The sequence below is a fragment of the Anser anser genome (genome assembly GCF_964211835.1).
Source record: "Anser anser genome assembly, chromosome: 15".
NCBI lineage: Eukaryota > Metazoa > Chordata > Aves > Anseriformes > Anatidae > Anser > Anser anser.
Window position 1 is genome coordinate 972,355 of NC_139736.1, and position 20,917 is coordinate 993,271.

General features: G+C 54.0%; 2 long non-coding RNA genes across 3 annotated transcripts; both read right to left on the reverse strand.

Annotated features, from left to right (window-relative positions):
* Positions 1-1,303: 1,303 nt before the first annotated feature.
* On the reverse strand, positions 1,304-9,538 carry LOC310881902. Of its 2 annotated transcripts, XR_014572676.1 has the most exons (3): positions 7,564-9,538; positions 4,543-5,263; positions 1,304-3,574 (listed from the first exon to the last, which is right to left on the reverse strand). It is a non-coding gene; the product is annotated as an uncharacterized lncRNA (long non-coding RNA). The 2 variants fall into 2 exon arrangements; XR_014572677.1 differs by lacking the exon at positions 1,304-3,574 and having other exon boundaries at positions 4,534-5,263.
* Positions 9,539-11,675: 2,137 nt separating this feature from the next.
* On the reverse strand, positions 11,676-19,695 carry LOC310881903. Its single transcript, XR_014572678.1, has 2 exons — positions 16,711-19,695; positions 11,676-13,679 (listed from the first exon to the last, which is right to left on the reverse strand). It is a non-coding gene; the product is annotated as an uncharacterized lncRNA (long non-coding RNA).
* Positions 19,696-20,917: the final 1,222 nt, after the last annotated feature.

Genomic DNA, 20,917 nt, shown 5'->3' on the forward strand with positions numbered 1-20,917 from the left:
CACTGCGCGTGCGCAACGGCACGCCGCGCCCACCCCACGTGACGCAGCGCAGTATGACAAAGCGGCCGCGCGGCACGCGTCACGTGGGCGTCGCCGCCACGCCCTCCCCGAAGGGCTGCGCGCGCCCCCCAGCGGAGCGGCCGTTGGCGGCCGGGGGGGCGATGGCGGCAGGTCCCGTGTCACCTCACGGAGCCACCTCGCGGTGTCAGCTCCCGTGTCACCTCACGGAGCCACCCCCCCAGTGTCACCTCACAGAGTCCCCCCCCGTGCCACCTCACTCCAGCCCCCACAGCGCCGTGTCCCTCGCGCCCCCCGCCCGCCTTTTTCCTTTCCCTGGTATTTGCCTGCTAATAAATTACATCAAGCTACACAATTGATATTAATCCCCTTCCTGTGGATGTCGTATTTTTATTAACGTCATGATTAAACCCCTGTTTGTTTATAGTTCTGTGCTGCTCAATAGCCAACCCATTTATCACTAAACAGCGACAAACTTTCAGAGCGCAATCCTTCACTGTACAAGCGTTTGTTCCTAATCCTCTGGACCCAAGTCTGTGCAGATAAACTTTATACCTGATACTTTAAACCTGATACTTCAGAGTATCAGGCGGAGCAGTGCCATCTGAAACAAACCAACCTAAAAACAGGTACATTTCTGAAGTAAAAATAGGGAAGACTAACAGGCTTGGGAAAGGCAAACAAACATTTCTCATCTAAATTGCTAGGCTAGAATCTTTTGGTATCTAAACCCTACAGATTACTTTTGGGGGTTTCGTGCACTCCAGGGAAAAAGGACCTGCGTGTGTGAGGGGACTGGGCTGTGAAGTATGTGGGGTCTGCAGCCTACGCAGGCTGTGCATGAAACAGTCAGTCTCCACTCGATTGTTTGAGGTTTTAATAATTCCATGAAAGAATGTCAGCACATCCATACTACTGGTTTTTTAAACTAGCTTCCACATAAGCACCAGACCTGTGTACCCTGGCTCACCTCTCATACAAATACATCGAGAACCAGCTGTAGGCATAGTCGCACTCAGGTTGAATCAGACAGCACACATGACACTGCGTTTATGCAGCCCTTTGGGTTTTTGCTGCCCGCTGAAGGCAGATGGTGCCTGGCCTGGGTAAGGTCTGCTGGGCCAAACGCACCTCTTCCACAAGCTCTGGAACAAATTTGAGTTAGCAGAGTGTGCGCCAGGTTGGCGCGTTGCACCACGTAGTCCCAGCCCTTCACAGCTGCTGTGAGGTGTCCCAAAAGGAACGCAATGCCTGATGAAGCCCTGCCGTAGGGCCCGCTCACGCAGCAGGAGGTGATGTGTCCCCACAGCCGATGGCTCTGCGCCTCCGGCTACACCCGGGAGCGGCTCCCAGACCAGGTCCGCACGTGCTGATGCTGCCGTGCTGTTACTGAGACAAATTCATCTTACACAAAGGGTTTGACGTGCCTATTAAATGATGTTTAACCACGCTCAGCAGAAATGTTTGCGTCGTATCGGTTTGTTGTTGCAGCAGATGAGGAATTATTCATTTATAACTTTAAAAAGTACATAAGGAACCTCAAAGGAAGAGGAGAAAACACTTGTGTGGCTTTCAGAGAGAGCTGGTTTAGGTTCTGAAAGTCTAGGCAAATATGAAAGCAGCATTGTGGCTTGGTGTTCTCTGTACACCTGCTGGCATCACCACTATTTTGTAGCGCTAAGTTACTTCTGCAACTTTTAACCCTTTTGCTTTCAGATACATTCAGCAGTGAATTGTCCTCCACATTCCGCAAAACAAACTAAAGCGTAAGTTACCCAAGGTTTGCTGTCACTGTTTTAGGTCAGACTCACAGATTAGTTTAAAAAAGAGCAATAAAGAAGGTATTTGGGTTAAAATGTAGTTTCATAGTTTTTCCATTACAGATTATTAGGAGCTGTGTAGGAAACTTCCTCTCATTTACTACTTTATTGATTTGGAAGCAGCTTATTCCTCTGCACGTTTCTGCCATGCTGCACTGAGCACGCTTTTGCTGAGCTGTCTGTGCTGCTTCATTCTGAGATACCCGAGCGTTTGGACTGAGCGCTGCCTGTGACAAAAATGTTCCTGAATGTCTGGGAAGTACCTGCTGTACAGCTGAACTGTATAAAAGCAAACGAGCAAAAAAACCTCTTGAAACCTGAAAGGGCAAACTATTTTGAATAACTTCAGAGCCACAGTAGTAAGTCTGTTGGAAAAAGACATGTAAATAAGCAGGTTGGCATAGTGGGATGGTCTGTGTTTGCATTTCTTTCTTCAGTTTGTTTTGTTGGGGGCAAAGACTCCCCCTCCTTTTTTTTTTTTTAAATATTTATTTATTTATTTAACTTTAGGTGTGAGCTCTACACAAGAAAAGTGGAGCTTGCATTGCCATAAGCATTTGGGGCTCTCCAGCAATCTGGGAGCCCAAACCAGCAGCTGCAGAGCTGACAGCCCACACGGCCAGTTTTGCTGGAATATCCACATGGCTCTGTAATGTCACAGTTCCACAGCTCGGTGTCATCAGTGCTGCTTCTGAGGTAACATGCTGTGAGCAGGCACTGGTTAAAGCTAAGCTTTAGTTACGGATGACAATACCATTAGTACACTAAGAAAAAAAAAAAAAAGCACAAACAAAAAACAACAAACCAACCTCTGGTTCTTTTCTTCTCCTGCTCCCTTCTGTTCAGCTTCTCTGTGTACAGCTCGTGTGCGTACACCACACACACACCAAACCGTGACTCACAACTACATCACACCAACTTGTTACCATTGGTAACTTAATACATTTTGGTCACAGTGATCAAAACTTGGAACCCATGGGGTGGTAAATGAAGGCATCTGGCTGTCCAAGAGCAGCATCATGCAGATGTCTGCACTTCCACCTTGCTGACCAAAGGGAGAAAGCAGGTGTTGAACCAGCACGGCCACATCTGTACCCAGCCAGGAACCACGTTAGAGGTGGCAGCACACCACATTCACCAAGCTCCCATCTTAACCTTCATATCCACAAACCACTTATGGTCAGTGCCAGAAAGCAGCACACTTCCCAAGTGTGACACATCCACAGCTGCTCTCTTCACTCGAATGCTCAAAAACTTCAAGGGTAAGGAGAAAAGCGCCATCATTTAGTATAACCCTCTGCACACTGCATTAAAACCCAGAGCAGTGGATGAACCGCGGGTGATCTTGATCATATTCCTCCAGCTCTGAGGATACTTCAAAGTCTCCAGAAGGTTTTCTTGCTTTTTCCTCCTGAAACCAAAGCTCACAGGTGGAAATGGCACTGCGGTTTTCTGCGGGGAGGTCCTCACTTGAGCCGTATCGACCCTTTGCTGGTTCCAGTTCCATATTGCACCTGTGGGATCTGATTTCTGTACAGTTCTATTGATTTTCCCTCTTAGCCACAAGCTTAAAACTCTGATCATCCTGGATTGAAGCCAGCCTTGTGCGGGCAGGATATTCCTCATGCGGTGGCAGTCCGCAGCTGTCTGTGCAGCACACCTTTCCAGCCGCTAAGCGTAAAAGCTGACAGAGTTGGAGCTCCCTGTCTTTGTACGAGGCTTTATAAAACTGTTTTCTGAGGAGAGAAAAAGAACGGGATTTTGTCAAATATAAGGCAAGGGGCGGTTAATGCTGAGCCACATTCTGCCAACAAAAACAGGAGGAATGATAATCTGCTTGCAAAGGGACTGAAGACCCCACTTGCTCTGAGTGCTGCAGAGCTCTGATCAGCCACCTGCGCTTCACTTGGGCACATTTCTGGGTTAGAAAAGAGGCTGGGGTTCCCAATGGGCATTTTTTAATCCCTGGGATATTTTCCAGGAATTGTCACTGAAGCTTTCTAATTTCTGGTTTCATGATTCCGAAAGCTTCCCAAGATGAGAATGCCTTTGCACGGCCAGATGGAGAATCCCAAACGCCAGTGCAGCATGAAGGAGGGGAGGTGCACGCCTGGTGTCAGCAATCCTCGGCTCTCCGCCCCTCCAGCTTTCTTTCCTAAGACAATAGTATCAGCCGAGAAAGAAATACCGACTTTTCCTTATCTTTGCCACTGTAAATAGAAGGAGCTTTGTCAGAAACAGACCAAAGCTAATCAGAACACATCCTCTTGTTTTTAATAAATATCCCGTCCCATTGTTCTGAGTGCAAGACTGAAAACTGGTGATTTGGGCACTGCCTGATGAATGCGTGTGAAATGTGCTGGATTGATAGTCCAGCTGGGGAGCTGTGAATCCTCCAATTATTCCCAGAACAATACAGAATAACTATGGGATGAAGAAGCAAAATTCTGTTATTTTGTTCCCTGCCAACATCCCTAACTGAATCACTGACCCTTCTGCTGGAACAGTTAAGGAGAAGCCTAGCTGTGACATTTGTACCTGTACCTGAGAACTGGAGAAACACCACAAGTTTGTTTTAATGCCCAGAGTTCCAGCATCCCGTGGCTGCCCTGTGGTTTTCCCAGCTCGGCCATTATCTGCTCGTCTCTATTCAAAACCCAGAGGTGGAAGTTGGCTTTGTTAAAGCTCCTGGGAGCCTTCTTACCCATCAGTGTCTGCATGCTTTCCTGTAAACTGTCCAGTTACTTTTTCATGAAAAAATCCATTACAGTTCTGGGATGATTCCTTAAAGATTAGGGTCTGTCTGACCTGTTCAGCATGGTCGGGGCCGCACCACCAGCCATCCGTCCAGCAGCGTTGTACATTACCGTGCTTCCATTGCTCTGCTGATGTACGGCTGCTGGGGTGGCACCAGCCGGGAAGAATGGGCCCAGGGGCCCAAGTGAGGTGTTATTTAATATTTTAAGTGCTAATAAATATTACAGATGTCTGTGAGGGACTGTGCTGCAGTTTACGAAGTGAAAGGAAGGAGAAATAATGAACAGTCAAAGGAAAGGGACCTAGGGAGCCTAAGACACGGAGGAACAGTTTGATTTCACAGGACCACCTACAGTTTTTTTGGCAATGTCACATACATTTCCTGAGATTAATGAGGGATTTAACTCCCCCCACAGGTTTAATGCTGTTCTCACAGTGCTCTAAATCACCAGAAATGCTCAGAGGTTTTGGAATCGCTTGTCCCTACAGTTCCTTTGCAAAGTTGCCTGTGACCAAAAGTGCAATGCCTCTGTGGAAACCTGGCAACCCGGGCAACGGGGAAGAAAATTTCGTGCGGCTTTTGTCCTGTCGCAGAGGCACACAGGAACCGGGCAGCAGCAGCTCCATCCAGCTGGGTTTGTCAGGACTCTGTCCCTGCTCAAGAACCCCTGCAACAGAAATTTGTTTTCTAATGAGTCAGTGTCACCAGAAAGCATTTAGCAAAGCATCATTATGGGTCAGGCCTCTTCCTGACCAACCTGTCTTTTGGGATTGTTGTATGTCTGCAATTTTCATCTGTAAATTGCTTCTCAAACATTAATTAAGCCTTGAAGTGCACTAGTGGGCAGGAAAGTCCGTGACTGCGGAGCTGCTGAGAGAAGTGCAGCTGTAACCACACAACCAAGCAGCTTCAGAGGGTTCCAGGATCCTCCTCAGCCTGCAAAGTGGGGCTCCTAGAGCGTGTGCTTTTGCTCACTTGGAACCCGGGAGGATTTAGATCTCATTTAAGGAATATTTCATCCCTGTGGGATTTTGGAAAAGGGCAGAGGACAGCAGGACCCTGCCTGCCCACTGCACTGTGCTCAGCCAGCCTCGCAGCTCAAGCACCTACATCTGCCACTGGCACTGGAAATCCGCACCTGCTTCAGGGATGTCCTGGTTTTGGATGGCTTGGATGGCTTTGGCTTTAACTTCCTTCACAGTGGCTAATATGGTGCTGTATTTTGGATTTAGGATGAGAATAATGCTGATAACACACTGATGTTTCAGTTGTTGCAGGGCAGTGCTGACACGCTAAGTCAAGGACTTTTCAGCTTCTCATGCTGCCCTGGCTGCAGGAGCTCGTGGGCTCTCCCTGCTTGGTTGCAAGAGACCCGTGGTGGGGACAGACTCGGACACCTTGGTGGCACTGTGCCAGCCTGGATGGTCTCTGCAGGGGCTGGATCTTCTCCTAGGCACAGGGAGCCCAGGGCCTCCTGTTGGCACATGGTGTGCCTGAACTTGGACAAATTTGGCCGCATCCCCACACACACATCAAAGCAACCCCAGCTTTCCTCCTAATTCTTAGTTTCACAATACATTTTAAATCAAAGTTAATTACGGGGATCAAAGGCACCTTCTTTACGGCCTCTAGAGCCCTCCTTTCCCAGCCCTGACGGGGCCTGGCTGGCTGTGCGGCTGCTATCACAGGATACAGACACCGACTTTCAGGAGACGGAGTGCCAAAACGGAGCGCTGCTGCTCTGCAAACTCCCCGTGCAGTTGCACTAATCGCTCAGGAGACGGTGCTGAGTCTGTGGAACCGGCTGACGATGGGGTGGTTGGCTTTATCCCTTGGATGCTGCCTTGCTTTGAGTCATCTCAGTTCTGAGTCACCAGCAGCCGTTAATCCCTTAGAGATAACGTCCACATCCAGCCCCTGCTACGCAGGTACTTTTGCCTCCGTGCTTACACTTCAGAAAAAGGAAGAAACACTGCGCAAGGCGAGCTCCTGGCCGGAGCCATCCTGGGCTCGCTGCTGGGTCGCTGGACATCGCCTCGCCGAGCCGGCTCCTCCCGGGGCAGGGCTCTCGGCGGGCCCTGGGCTCCTGCCCTCGCTGATAAGGTGACACCAACCCCACGGACAAACAGCCACCCGCATGGGCTGCCTCTGCCAGGCCTCTGGGACCATGCTGACCCTTGAGCTTCGCTTGCGGTTGCTGCACTGCCCTCAGTACCAGCAATCCAAAAATCAAGTGTTATTTGCAACCTCCATTTCAAAGCCTGCTGGGCATCTTTGGGTCAATTGTCCCTAGATTAATTTCACCCTTTGTTAAAATGTGTGCTTTATGTCCAGCTTAAATCATTCTCAGACAAACGCCTTTTCTGCCATCCGTTCTCACAGATTTCCACACAGAGGTACTTGGAGACCACAGTCAAGTGAGCTTTTAACTTCCTCTGTGACAAGAGGCATAGGCTGATCTCTTTAATCTCTCACTCCATGCCAGCTTTTCAGACCTTGAATAGCTCTTGTAGCTCCTGCCAGAACTCTCCAGCTTCTTAACATCTCGCTGGGAGCACGGACGCCAGCACGGGACACGACACTGCGCTGGTCCCACTGGTGCTGTATGGAGGTAGCATCCTCTCTGTGGATACTACTCGGGCATTTCCCAAGTACTGATACTCTGGAATCCCATTAGCTGCAGCACCATGCTGGTGCCGCTAATCACCTGCCATGACCCCAAAGCCTTCTGCAGAGCCACCCCTTCCCAGGCCATGCTCCCACCCCAGGGACAGCAAAACCCCACCGCTCTGCCAGCCACGTGCCCTCAGCCCCCTGCACGCCCACGGAACAGCCCCTGGCTTGCACCCAGCACCGGTGCAGGTGGGGCAGCCCCTGCAAAGCCCTCTGTTTCCTTTTTCATCTGGGGGTACCTGCAGTTACACATGAAGCACTCTGCTCTTTCTGGGAGAAGCATTTCCCTCCTACCTCATCCAAGACCCAGAGGAGAAGAGGCCACGTGCTCCTGCAGTAAGGCACATCAGAGAACCGAGAGCCAAATCCAGCCCAGCTGCGGTGCGCTGCCAGCCCCAGGAGGCTGGAGGGAGGCCAGATCCTGCCCTGCGCTGGGCTCAGCTGGGCTGCATTGGCCTCACCCAGCTCCCAGGTTGGCCTCATCCCCATGCGTCGCTCTCTCACCCAGGGAGGGGGAGCCACATTTGTATGCGGAGTTAAAGAGCTACTCGGCAATTAAATTGAATTCTAATGATTGTATATCACGTATTAGTGATTTCTACCGTGCTAATATTAATTGCTAACAAGATGATAAGCCGTATCAGGCAGTCATGATGGAGCCTGTCTTTGCCTGCTTGGGAGAGGTGTGGAAGCAGGGTGGCGGTGTTCAGACGCGGCGATTGCTGCGGGAGTGAATGTCCGACAGCATGGGACATCGCCTGCCCCAGCATGGGGTCTGCGTCAACTCTCAGCCTTCCCGGGCCGCAACTCCAAGCAGGTGGAAATTTGTGGTTCTCAGGCTTGACTTCCTCAGGGAACGGGCTGCAAGGTCCCGTTGTACGCAGCCACGGGCTGGTTCTGCTGACGGTGCAGGGGCCCTCCTGCCTCAGGGTGCTGCGTGCCCCTTGGTGCACTTACAGAAAGCATGCTTTGTGGGACTGGGTCCTAGCTTGCCCCAGAAGCTGCTTCCACTCCTCAGAAAGCCCTCACCCCGTCACAGCCAGTGTGTCAGACCACCTCGTGTCCCACGGGGAACACCAAGCAGATCAGGGGAAACCAAACATCAGAGCCAAGGCAGCTGGAAAAGCCTCTGTGGATAAGGACGTGCCTCCGGAGAGTTAATCGAGGACAGAATGAGCCCAAACAGAAGTCTTGAAAGGGCCCATGGGAATGGAAAACTGTTGGATTTGCCAGGAAATCCTTCCCAAGGGGACGGACCGGGGCTGCCAGGACATCAGGGCCGAGGCGGAGGCGGCAGTCTGGGGGAGGACACGGGGCTGCAGCTCGCTGCCGGGCCTGGGTGATGACCCTGGGGAACCCGCAGCGTGTGCCCGCGTCCCCAGGGGCAGCGGCCTTGGGGGGCTGCCAAGGCTGGGGCAGGAGGAGAGCCCCCAGCACCAAGGGCACTTCTGCCCCCTTGGCTGGGTGGCAGCGCATCGGGGCCTGCCCTGGGCAGCCGCTGGTCACCTGCAGTGATGGTGATTTAATATCCCCTTCCTTCCAGTGAGGTAATTCTGTCCCAGGGGTTATTTATTGAAAAAAAAAAAAAAAAAGCCCTGTGTGAGTCAGACAGTCTGCACTACAAAACAGTGACAAATTACATTTGGACATATGCTAAATGACATTTACCAATAAATTTATGCAGATTTCTCCTGTAATCCTTCTCCTCCATCAAAAGTAGTAATACTTTCTCTAATGCAAATGCATTGCTAGAGCCTCGCCACATCAAACAGGAGCTGTGCTGAATTGTTAAGGATTCTAAATGATAATCTTCATTGTGCTCATGAATAATCATTGCCTATAGATGATTATTTAACAATGCTTGGAAGAGCCTGACGACTCGCGCCCCAGCTTCCTTCGAGGTACAGCTGTTCCGGCTGCCCAGGTCCATCAACTCTGACGAACCTTGCAATCAGATTTCATGCTCATTTCCCTTCTTGGTTCATGCATTGGTTGTGTAGCATAAGCTTTAATGGGCTCCACTAATGAGCCCTGGGAGGGAGCCGAGCCGCGTGCTCTGCTCTGCTCCTGCAGATTTGCGGCCATCCCGGGTCCCATCCGACCTCCTATCTCTGTCCGGCCCTGGTTTGGTAGGATGCACACGTGGGATGCAGCACAGGACCACACAGTAATTCAGACTGGAAGGCTCCAGCACCTGGCTTAAACCATAACCATGACACAGAGCCATGTTCTTGTCCAAAAATCCTGGCTTTTTTTTTCTTTTTTTTTCTTTTTTTTTTTTTTCCTGAAAAACCTGCAAAGACATGGATGCTGCTTCTTTTTCCGCATCTAAGTGGAGTGTGCGCTTGTCAGCTGCGTTGCCAGGAAGGAGCCATCCTGCTCGCTCTGCCTGCCCCGGTTTCACTTCTCGGCTGTCCGGAGGGGAGTTTCACTCCCTGCAGGGGCTGCGGGTGCTGCAGCCACAGCACTGGAGGCAGCAGGAGGAGGGGGCGAGGACGGGGGCCCCACAGAGCTGGGGGCATTTCTGGAGAGCTCAGGACAGAGCAGATGGAAAGATTTGGCCAAGGTCTGGGGACTCCGGCACGTCTCAGGATCCAAGGCTGCAAGCTGTTACCCCGAACGCTACCGGGGTCTGCAGGCTGGACAGAGCAGAGATCACGGTGAAACCCCCAGGGCTCTGGAAGTGCAAAGCCCTTTGCTGCTTTGGCATCCATGCTTTTTATTGGAGAGGTTTACATTTTTAATCGTTTTTAAAGATGATTACATTTTGAGCAGCAATGATCTAAGCTAATGAGCAACCTGCCACTTTGTGGCTCGGCAGGAAAAGTCATACTGCTGGAGTCTTTTTTTTCCCCCTTCAATCCAAAACATAGACATTATGGAAATAAATGGTTTCTTTTCACAGTTGTTTAATATAATTTTCTCTGTGCTGCGTTTTACGAGATGCTGCAGCTCATTAAAATAATGATCAGACCCAGGAGTAGGACACAGGCGATGAACAGCAGCTGCAGCAAGTCCTGTATTTGTCGTGTAGATTTCACAGAGAGACTTCGGCTCTCGCTCAGCACTCAGAATTCCTGTTACCAAAGCACTCCTGCCCCTGCAGGTCTGGACCTGGTGCTGGGCAACGTGCTGAGTACCGGCGAGGTGTACGCAGGACCAGCCACCTCCACGCACGTCGCCTGTCCAGGCACGGTCACCCCATTTCTCTCCTGTGAATGGTTTGGGGGGATCCTGTACCAGCTCGGTCCCCACCACCCACCCCCATGGCAGGGCAGGAGGCCGGTTCCCCCTTGGGGTCCCCTCCCGTGGCTTTGGGGAGGAGGGCAGCAGCTGTACCTCCAGCTCGGCTGCACAGTCAAGGCTGCCTTCAGCAGGGTGCTCCATCCCCCTCGATGCAACTGAGACAGCGATGCCAGAGGAGAGCCAGGGAGCCAGACACCGCTGACTGCTGAGCTAGCGGCTGTGGGGAAATAAAAACGTGCAAGAGAGATGCAAATGTGTTATAGAAAGTCAAAGAGGCTCAGAGAAAGGCTGGCTGTGGCACCCAGACCGAGTGCCGGGGCTCTTCAGGATTCAAGTGCACTTCAGCGGTGCAGGAGAAGGCTCTCCACTGGGGCACTGCTCTCCCGGGTATGTCTCCGCCGACACGTGCCAAGTTCACAGACACATCACCGCTTCCCCTGCCAGCTGGAACGTGCCGCGCTGCTGGGGCGAGCGGCTCCCGCGCTGCCTCGTGCCCTCGCACAGCTCCAGGAGCCTCCGTGCTGGGGCCCAGGGGAGGGCAAAAAACAGCGGGGCCACAGCACTCCCCATGGGGCGGGGTGCAGACCTCAGACCCCGGGGCTCTCCCCATCCTTGGCCCTGGCCCTTCCCTCTGCCTGTCCGCATGCCCCATCTCACACTTTCTGCTTCAGGGCAGACTTGCACAAAGCCCTGGAGCAGAGCCAGGTGCTACTGACCCATGGCCCAGGGCACAGGGATGTGAGAAACAGCCCCAGATCTCTGCCCGAGTCTGAGCAGCAGCTCCCACTGAGCTTTCCCATCACCTCCCTGAGTTCTGTCTTTCCTGGGCTGTAGTGACACCTTCAGAGGCTCTCGGTTTGTTGCCAACAAGGACGGAAATGTGTTACCATTATGGACATCGAGGTGAGCTGGAAACGCGCAGAGACGTGGTGCTGCTGTGCCTTGGTCATGCTCCTGCTTCTCCCGAGGCCGCTCGGAGCATCCTCCTGCCCTCACGTGTGTGCAGCCCTGGGCGTTTGCCCCGTGCTGGGCTGTGAGGCCACGCGTACCTCTGAGCCTTGGCCCAGGCTGCAGAAGTGATGCTGGAGGAAGCAGCCACTACAGCTTTGAGCAAAACAGGCTGCTTGTTTCTGCAGGACTACTCTAGCTGCCCGGCAAGAGCACAGGTTCCTCGCACATTATTTCCCCTCTCCGGGGGACCAAACGTGGTTTAAGAACTGATGGGAAAAAAAGAAAAGGAGCAAATGGTCCCTGCTTTGAGGTCTGATGCCAATTAGCAGGTGACTTGGTGCTTTGAGAGGGAAGGAACAGAATAAACTGCTGATCTGTAATTCTGGTGGTGGAAGGAAGCCGGACTCTTGTGTTCCTTTGGTCCGTTTCTTGTCTTGTTTCCCTGGGAAACTGTTCTTTGTAGGAGAGCTCAGGGAATCACAGGCAGCAACGTGCCGGACGGATGTTTGCCAATGCCCTGTGAAAGAGCTCTGACGGGGTGACTGGAATAGAACCACGGGAAATATGCGGGCTGCAAAACAGCGGTTAGAGGAACCCTGCCTCAGACCACAAATGTTAACTGCTGGCCACAATGACAGGGCTCACTGTTGTCCACAAGAGTTCTGGAGCGGGTACCTGTTGCCAGAGCAGCCGAAGGAGCACCTGCGGGTGGGTGCTGCTGCTGGTGGGAATGGGGAGGCTGGGCTGAGCCGGGCTGAGGCTGCCCCCGGCCAGGGCTGCTCCAGGCTCCTCAGTGCTGCCCCAGCAGCTCAGGGCCCTGCGCTGCGGACGAGCTTCCCGACCCCTGAGCCCCTCTCAGCCACGCCGCCAGCTCCAGGAGGCACAGAGGCGGTGAGCTTCGAGGACACCCCAGCGCCGAGCCAGGATGTCGTGCGGAGGGGACTGCAGCTCCCCCAGGAGCAGCACAGCGTGGATGTGAGGGTGTCTCCACCACTTCTCGTGCGTGTCCTGGGCTGCCCCACGCTCCCCGACCCCTCGCTGCGGCTGCCTGGCAGCAGGCAGGGGTGCTCGGAGCCTTCCTCCTTGGCTGCTCACTGCTGGAGCCCTCCTGCAGAAGGAGAGCACCCCTGGGGGCTACTGCAGTGTAAGAGCACCCAAAAGGGGTGGCCTGAGCCAGCTGTGGCACTCGGGAAGGACTTATAGGACTTGCAGGCTCTGTCCACCGCTCCTCTGAGGGCCCAGCCAGTTGTGTGCAGCCTCTCGTTGTCCGCCAGGTTTGCCACAACGTGCAAAGGCAAATTGCTCTGGTTGCAGAAGTTGCAACCGCAATCAATACAGGCTTCCAGTGCGGCAGCTTTTAATTGCTTTGAAGGCGAGCATCTCAGCCAAATCCCCCAGCGCGTTCCCCTGCGTGCTCCGGGAGGCCGCTGTCACGCGCTCCAGATGCAGCCTCGGATTAAGCTGTGACTCGAGTCGGAGAGAGCTGGGCTGTGCAGGCTGGGTGCAGAGCAGATCTGCAGCCGGCGCTGCGCTGAATGCCCAATTATCGGCCGTCAGGGCGCGAGCCGAGGGAAGCTCTGCCGGTTCTGGCAAGGTTTTCTCATCAGGCCCGGCACAATAGTAAGTCTTCCCAAATTTGCCCTCTCACAGAACAAACAGCCTAAATACAGCCAGCGTGGGAAATCAATCTCATGCTCTGTGAGAGAGCAAGGTAAAGACATGATGGGATTTGCAAAATTTCTGCCCCTGCCACTGCAGGCAAAGCCAGACCCCCGCCTGCTCCAGGTGCTCCCTGCCCGATGCGGCCGGCTCGGTGCCTGTGCGTGCTGCTGGCACCGTCATGGCACATCGTGGCTGGCCTGGGTCCGAGGGGCTCAGCTCACCCCGGGCCGGGGGCAGCCCCTGTGCAGCTGCCAGGCCCCCTGGCATGCTCTGGGGAAAGAGGAGGTGATGGGGGCAGGTGATGGGATCCCTCCTGTCCATGGGGTCCCTCCTGTCCGTGGGGTGCCTCCTGCCCGCCCTGAGCCCGCCGTAGCCTCTGGGTGCCTGCAGCGATGCTCTGCGGGGCCTGGCCCCACAGCCGAAGGTTTGCCACGACCCACGTCTTTCCCCATCTTTCCTTCATCGGCTGAGAGAAGTGGCTTGGACGCCTCTTCCTGTGCCCAGGGACGCAGGCTGCAGCTCCGACTCGCTGTTCAAAGGCCATGCGCTGTCTGTAAGAGAACTGGGACCTGTGATTTCCATGCTGTCTGAAAAGATCACGCTTTATAGAACACTTTTCATCCCTTCTGTTAGGATGTTTAACCATCTCCAAAGGTGATCGCGTATCCCCAGGCAGCCTGCGTTTAGGGTTTGCAGCTTGTTTGGGACTATCAGATGCTTACAAACCTCACAATAGCAAGACAAAGAGTTCCTGCGGCTTTCAGTGATCTGAGAGGTTAAAAGGCACTTGAACCCTGAGGTGAGAGCCTCTGGGACGCATTCTGAAAGTGATTTATGGCTTCTGCAGCAGCCCAGAACCAGCTTGCTTCCATTGTTCTGGTTTTATTTTTTATTTCTATACTCTGTTATCACTGTGGAATAAATATGAAAGGACTTTAAAATCCAGGTCCTAGCAGGGGCTGCACGCTTGCTGCAGACCTTCCTGCCTCGGGGCAAGCCTCAAAGCATGTGTGGGCTGTAAGGGCCCACAAATTTACAGCTCTCCAGATAACATTTTCATATCTGCTCTGTAGCGGAGGTTCCTACCTGCCATAACTGGAGGCACAAAAAGCTTGGGAACACACCAAAACACACCACGAAGGCTGGTGGTGGGGCAGAGGGAAGGAAATCAGCCCAATGGGATTTTCCTTTTCCAAGCCTGGCAAGGCTGGTGGCTCTGCTGCCGCTTCTGCTCCTGGGGTGGCACCGCAGACCCCAGGGGGGGAGAAGGCACAGAGGGGGGCAAGGGCGGCCATGTGGGCAGGGGGAGGCTGCTGGGTGCTGCCTCCCAGTCAGTGCCAGCCCCACGCTGCGGTCCCAGCACCCCAAAGCTCACCCAGGGCTGGGCTCTGCAGCCCCGGGTCCTTTTGGTCTCACCCCAGCCCTGCAGTCCTGTGTGCCTGGCAGGGTGGGAGAACCACCAGCAAAACCCCAATGGCAGCAAAAGGAGAACTGGGGAAAAAAAAAAAAAAAGGCAACAAAAGAGAAAAATCCTGTAAGAGCAGCCAGACGAATTGCCTGCACAGGGGAGAAGCACTGCAGTGAATGTGCAGAGGAGCAGAGCGTGTACAAATCAAAGCAGCACTCGAAGCACTTTGAACTGGCCAAGTTCACGTCGCTGGCCTTCAGCCCAGCCCTGTCTCCCCTGGGAACCCGAGGGAGTGCTGTACCTCATCAGAGGGGCCACGAGGGTCTCCCACCGCATATTTACTGCTGCTCACGTGAGAACCTGCCCTGAGCGCCCGGAGAGCCCCCGATGCGTGGGGCAGGTCAGCGTCCCCGGCACCGAGCCCACCGCCCAGGGCCGAGCTGCTGAGGCACGCCGGCTGCCCTTGGAGCCAGCTCCAGCAGCCTGCCAGCTCTGCAAGAGCTTTTGGAAAAACCTCCAGCCCCACAGTGGTGGAAGTGAAGGTCTGAGCCCGGGCACATCCCAGATCACTCCAGGGATGGGTTATTTCTGCCTGTGCAGCATCTGTATAGCAAGGAGGTGTCCCGGCCGTCCAGGCTGTGCCTGGCAGCACCTGGACCTTGGGAGGAGCTGCCTCGGCTGATGCCGAGCTGCACCTTCTGGGACATGGCAGATGGGTGAGGGCTTCCACAGCTGGAGTACTGGGGCTGCTCTGGTTGCTCCAGCCTCCTGCGAGCTGCTCCGATGCCCCAGGACATGGTGCCCCATCGTGCCGTCACCAGCCCTGGCAGAGAGCTGAGGCCGGTGTCTACCCAGGGACAGCCTAACCCGAGCTCCTGCTGCTTCCAGAAAGGAGGTTTGTAAAGATGCAGGCTCTGAAATATTGCCCTTTGTATAAACATTTTAATTACAAGTTTCCGGGATTTCTTTCCTAAGATAAACACATTTTAATTGCAAAGTGCTTCTGCTGTCTTTAAGCGTTCCCTAATACTGTGAGCAGCTGTTGTTTTTAATGTTTAATGAAATTGTCTCTGGGATGGGCTCGGTGCCACTGCAGGTCCGCTCTGCCTGCAGGGCCGGGAGTTGGTGTTTTGGGGCTGGGCTGTGGCACGGAGGGACAGGGCATGGGCTGTCCCCACCCCAGCACCGCCGAGCCCCATCGCCCCCGGGCCGTACAGAGAACGGGCTGCCCAGGCTGCAGCAGGGGGATCTGTGCCCTGATCTGCATCCCATGGGCACCCAGCCCCTCTGAGCCCAAACCCTGTGCACCCAAAGGTGCAGATGTGTGGGGTTAATGCCATGTCTTGCTCCTAGAGCTCAGGCAGTCTGCGCTGGGCACCCTCAGCGCTCCTCGCAAGCCCAGCCCTGAGCATTGCACGTGTTGGGTGCCACCAGACCTTGCACGAAACCCTGGGACCACAGGGTGCTGGGACAGGGAGATGAGCCTTGCAGCTGGAGCTGGACATGTGGCTGCTCTGGTGACAAGGATGGGGACGTCACCAGGGCTAAAGCCATGAAGGCAAAGGGCAGGAGGAAGGGGCTGCTCTAAGTACCAGCCAGGCAGGGAGGACACCTGTCAGCAGCAAGAAGTAATTAGCTTGCTGCATATTGCTGACAAGGGGCAGGAAATAGAGGCTAATTTAGACTGCAAAGCAGAAGGAAATCACCTATCTTCTTTGAGCTCCAGGCTGCACAAGCAAAAAGGGCCCATGATAAAAAAAAAAAAAAAGAGAGCCTGAAGTTTTAAATATTTGCTATTTACTTGAAGGTTACAGAACACTTGTTAGCCTTTTCAATTATTTTTGTCGCTTTGCTGCTAGGTTAACTGGCTTGAAATTCTCTGTGAAGACATACAGCGCATTTAAGGACTCTGCAAAGCTTGCCTGCCTTCCCCGGGGCGTGGGGAGACTGCGCTCCTTATTCATCCTGGCTCGTGACGGTACTGCTCATTGTGCTTGCTCTTTCTCCATTATTTTATAGGTTCAAATAGCAACAATTTACCTGCTGCCAATTTCTTGCTTTTTCATTTGCTGCAAGCCTGAATGACTTAAACCAGCACCCTCTGCTCAGCCACATCCCTGACACCGACAGCGCTTGCAGGGCTGATAATAGGGATGAGCGGATGAGAAGCTTACCTGGCACCGCAGCCCTCGCTCCTCCAGCACACGGGCACCCCAGGGGATGCAGCGAGCTCAGTTCAGCCTCAGTCCGGGGATGGGAGCAGGTCCTGCAGCCCTGGCTAAATTGCCTTGGTCCTGCCCCCAGCTGCCCCAGCCCCTGGTGCAGGTGCAGTCAGTGCTGCCCCAATTAGCCCCGTCGCGCTGCACCTCCACGCTCCTCGGAGAGCCCTTGCAGCATCAGGGGCCAGGGACGGGGATGGGGGTGCCCGGGTGGTGACTTTAGGACAGGCTGCTCTCATGCTTTGGCTGCTTGAACACTGCACCCAGGGGTTCTCCCCTTAGCTTGGCCTTTGCTGGGGGGCAAACGCCCCCGTCCTGCAGCCCATGGCCACACCGGCAGCGTGGAGTGGGGCAAACGCAGCCCTGCAGCCCCCGTCCCGTGGGTGATGGCCACCCCCCAGCTCGCCCCCATGTCCTGGCCACTGCCTCGTCGCAGGAGGGTGAGGGCTCCCAGGGGCTGCGGGCTCGCTGCTCCGCTCCCCATCAGCTGCAGGATTTATAGGGGCATGTCAGGATCCCCCGCCAAGTTTCATTACTACACATGCTCTCTTTTAAGGCTGGCAGTAAAGCACAGCGGTCATAGTTTACATCGACAGGCGGGGGCTGACGTCCCCAGCACACCGAGCGGGGCTCCCAGGGAGGCTCTCAGCCGCTGTCTGCCCCTCGGTGCCGGTGGCCAGGCCGGGCAGCTGGGGCCAGCAGGCTGGGGACACGCAGCACCTGCGTCCCCAGAGCCACCCAAGTGCTCTGCTCCCATAGCGAACAATCAGCCGCGGGTGCTCACCAGCCCCTGGGCCTCGGGGAGGAGCAGGCGAGCCTTTAGAGTCTCACTGGAGTATTTACTACTGCTTTTAATTGATGAAAATGGATGAGCCTAAATACAGAGCTCTGACGACGTTTATTGTGCGCCTCCTACCAGCACGGGGACTGCGAGGAGTCACTGGGACAGAGCCAGTGATTAAAGGATAATAACCGCTTCCATGTTCAGGAATGATGCCCTTGCTAGGGAAGGAGAATATTTTCAGGCTGGAAGTTGGCGCTGTGAGCTCTGGAGTGGGAAGGGCCAGGACCCCTCGGTCACCCTGCGGTGACCCCCCCCCGAGCCAGCACCCAGACCCCGCAGTGCCAGGCGTGGTGGCTCCTGCCTGTGGGTCACAGCAGGACGGCCCCGGCCGCGTGGGTCCTCTCCCTGGCTCGTTTGCCCTCAAATCCAACCAGCGCAGCCCCTCAGGCGCTGGGGTCTCTGTAGGAAACTTGCTGAGCACTTGCAACTGCTCTGCTATGAAAGCGGTGGTGGAGTTCTGCCTTTTTTTCCTTTGCTTTTGTTCCTCCCCTTCTCACTTCAAATCTTCCTTTGAAACCAAAACTTCCTGTAGTCTGAAATGGACAATCAGGCCGCTCCAGCAGCTGCAGCCCGAGAGCTTCAGCTCTTGGCAGGAGGATGAGAACTGCAAAACTATTTCTTTGAGGCAAATTATGCATTCATCTAGCTCATTTGAAACAAAATATGATTTGCAATTTAACTTTCCATAATGAGCTCCTGCTATTATACGGTTTCCATAATGGCTGGTTTCATTGGAACAGATTGTTGGTGCACATGGTTTACAAAACATTTTCAATGCAAGCCCCGTTTTTTCTTATTTTAAATAGCAACAGCTGCTAAGCATGATAATTATTGTATTTCATCAAAATAAACTTACCAAGTTGCTTCTTAACGCTACTCATTGCAGTTTTCCAGTGGACCTAGGGGTTATTAAAGAAAGCAGAAACTTGGGTTCTCCAAGGAGAGCCCGCGCCACCAGGAAGGCACAGCCGGCAGTGCCGTGCGGGGTGCCACGGGGCCGGGCCAGGCACGGCTGTGGCGCACGGCCCCAGAGGGAGGCACCGGCATCCCTGCTGGCTCTGAACCCCCGGGACGATGCCGTCTTCACAGGACAGGGCCACCGCTGTGGTTAGAAGCAAGCAGCCACGGTGCTGGCACAGCAGGCGCCGGTGCAGCGCTCCTGGAATACCCCAGCAGGCTGGCTACAGCCCTCCGCGTGTGTTTGTGAGCGCTTCCCAGCGCTGCACCTCTCGGAGAGTTTTGCCACAAGGCAGACGCGGCCGTGTGCCCGCGGCCGGCCCCGCAGTGCCAGCACCGGGCAGCCCCTGGCTGGCTCCGGCTCCACGGCTCCCGGCGGCACAGGAGACGCCGGTGTCGTGGCAGCACCGTGAGCACTGACGGTGCTGCAAGGAACGGAGTAACTAAGGAAACCAAAGAGGATGGAGAGAAAGTTGCTTAATAAGAGGCTAAAAAAATGCTGTAAATGGACAAAAACAGAACAAAAAGGTGCAGCCACTTGGCCCTAGGAGGAGGTGTTTGCGAGTGAGGACAAGGTGCCTCCGTTCCCTTCAGTTACTGCTAAATTTGACCCTCCATTAATTGAGACACTAACTTTGCCCATCAGATAACCTGGACTAACACCACAAATTATTGCCCTGCCTTGCACCTACAGCTCGGTCTGCAATTGTTCTAGGCCGATGCCACGGGATGATGCTGACTGATGGAAGGAGGCTGCCCGGCTGAACCAGACAGCCCAAAAACTGTGGTGACAAAGCCCAGAAGAGACAGAAAGGGAGGACGGCTTGTGCAGTCCCGGCACTATTCACTGTCAGACTTGTCCTGCACTGGGCAGGCTGAGAGCAGGCCAGGAATAATTCATATCCTTGGCAAGCTCCTTTGGACTGCTGATAGAAATCAGTTTATCAAGGAAAAGGGAGGAACGCTTGATTTTAAAAACACCACCTCGGCTACCGTCAATGCAAGGCTGCAGCCACCGGCAGGAGCAGGCAATGAAACCCAGCACTAATTAATTTATAATTGCACTTACCTGCATCATTGTTTCCCAGGGCTATAGCACCCATCGGGGGGGCTGGGCCAGGCCCCCCCCTGCAGCCTTCCCCCCCCCCCAAGCACCCCTGCTCCCGACACCCCCGTCTAACGCAAGTGCGGTTGTGTCAAGGAGGTTTTTCTTCTCTAGTGACTGAAGGGAGGTTCATGGGAGAGTGACAAGTTTATTAGCGATGAGACTTCACTCTAAAAGCAGGTGAAAGTCTCGTTCATTGAAAATTTTCTGGGGAACTTTTAAGAGCTGGGGTTAGCGGCCATGGCCAGCCAAAGATTTATGGCGTGCAGGCTCTCGCAGCAGAAGATAACGATGCTGGAACAGCTACTGCAGCCCCGGAATGAAAGGCTGCCCTTTAAAGCACCTCAGCATTTGGATTTAGATGACAGATAGTAATGGCACCACAGAAGCCATTACTGTCCATCAAGTAAATAATGAACACATGATATAAATTGCTAGGACTTACCTAGGCTTTTGTGAGCTATTTCTAACAGTAAAAAAATAAAACACACAAACAAATCACAGCAAGAGAGGGCAAGGGACAATGTTGAGAAAGGAACAACCAAGAGGTCCAAAGAGGCTCTGGAGGAACTGAGTTGAGGAGCTTTCCCCTACAGCAAGCCATGGGGAAGCTGCACGTTTATCGGAGGTACCTGCAGATCTGGACTTGGAAAAAAGGGTCAGAAGAAGAGCTCTGCGGCAGCCACCACAGGTGACGTCTTCCCTCCACGTTTGTGTTGGTGCCAACTTCTACCGGCCGGCAGCAGGCAGCTTGTAGCTGGGTCTTCTGTCTACCACAACACAAATGCAGCAATTAAAAAACTCCCTTGAGTTTTCGAGTTGAGCAAGCAAGAACATAAGCCCACAGCGACCACTGCAAGGGCTGCAGCGTCCCCGTCCCGTTGCCCTGCTCCCCGGGCCGGCCCCGGGCTCCCCAGGGCTGCGCTGCGCACCCCGCGTGCAGCTCCCTGCTGTGCAGGATGAGAGGCGAGTAACCCACGGCAACAGCCACTGCTGGGTGTGACATTGAAATAGCAGGCGCTGACCTTCGCAGACGCATTTGCTTCAGTAACGTAACTGCATGGTCTTTACCTTTTCAGCGGGATCACTCCAAGGGCAATCACAACGTTACCCGAAGTCTTTAGCTCAGGTGAGACGAGCCTGCAGCTTGCGCTCATTTTGCAGTATTTGCAGTGATCACACGATGACTGAACCTGCACAAAGGCTTTGCACGAAAAATACAGAGCTGCTCCAGAGCACTGCAGCACCCTTAAATC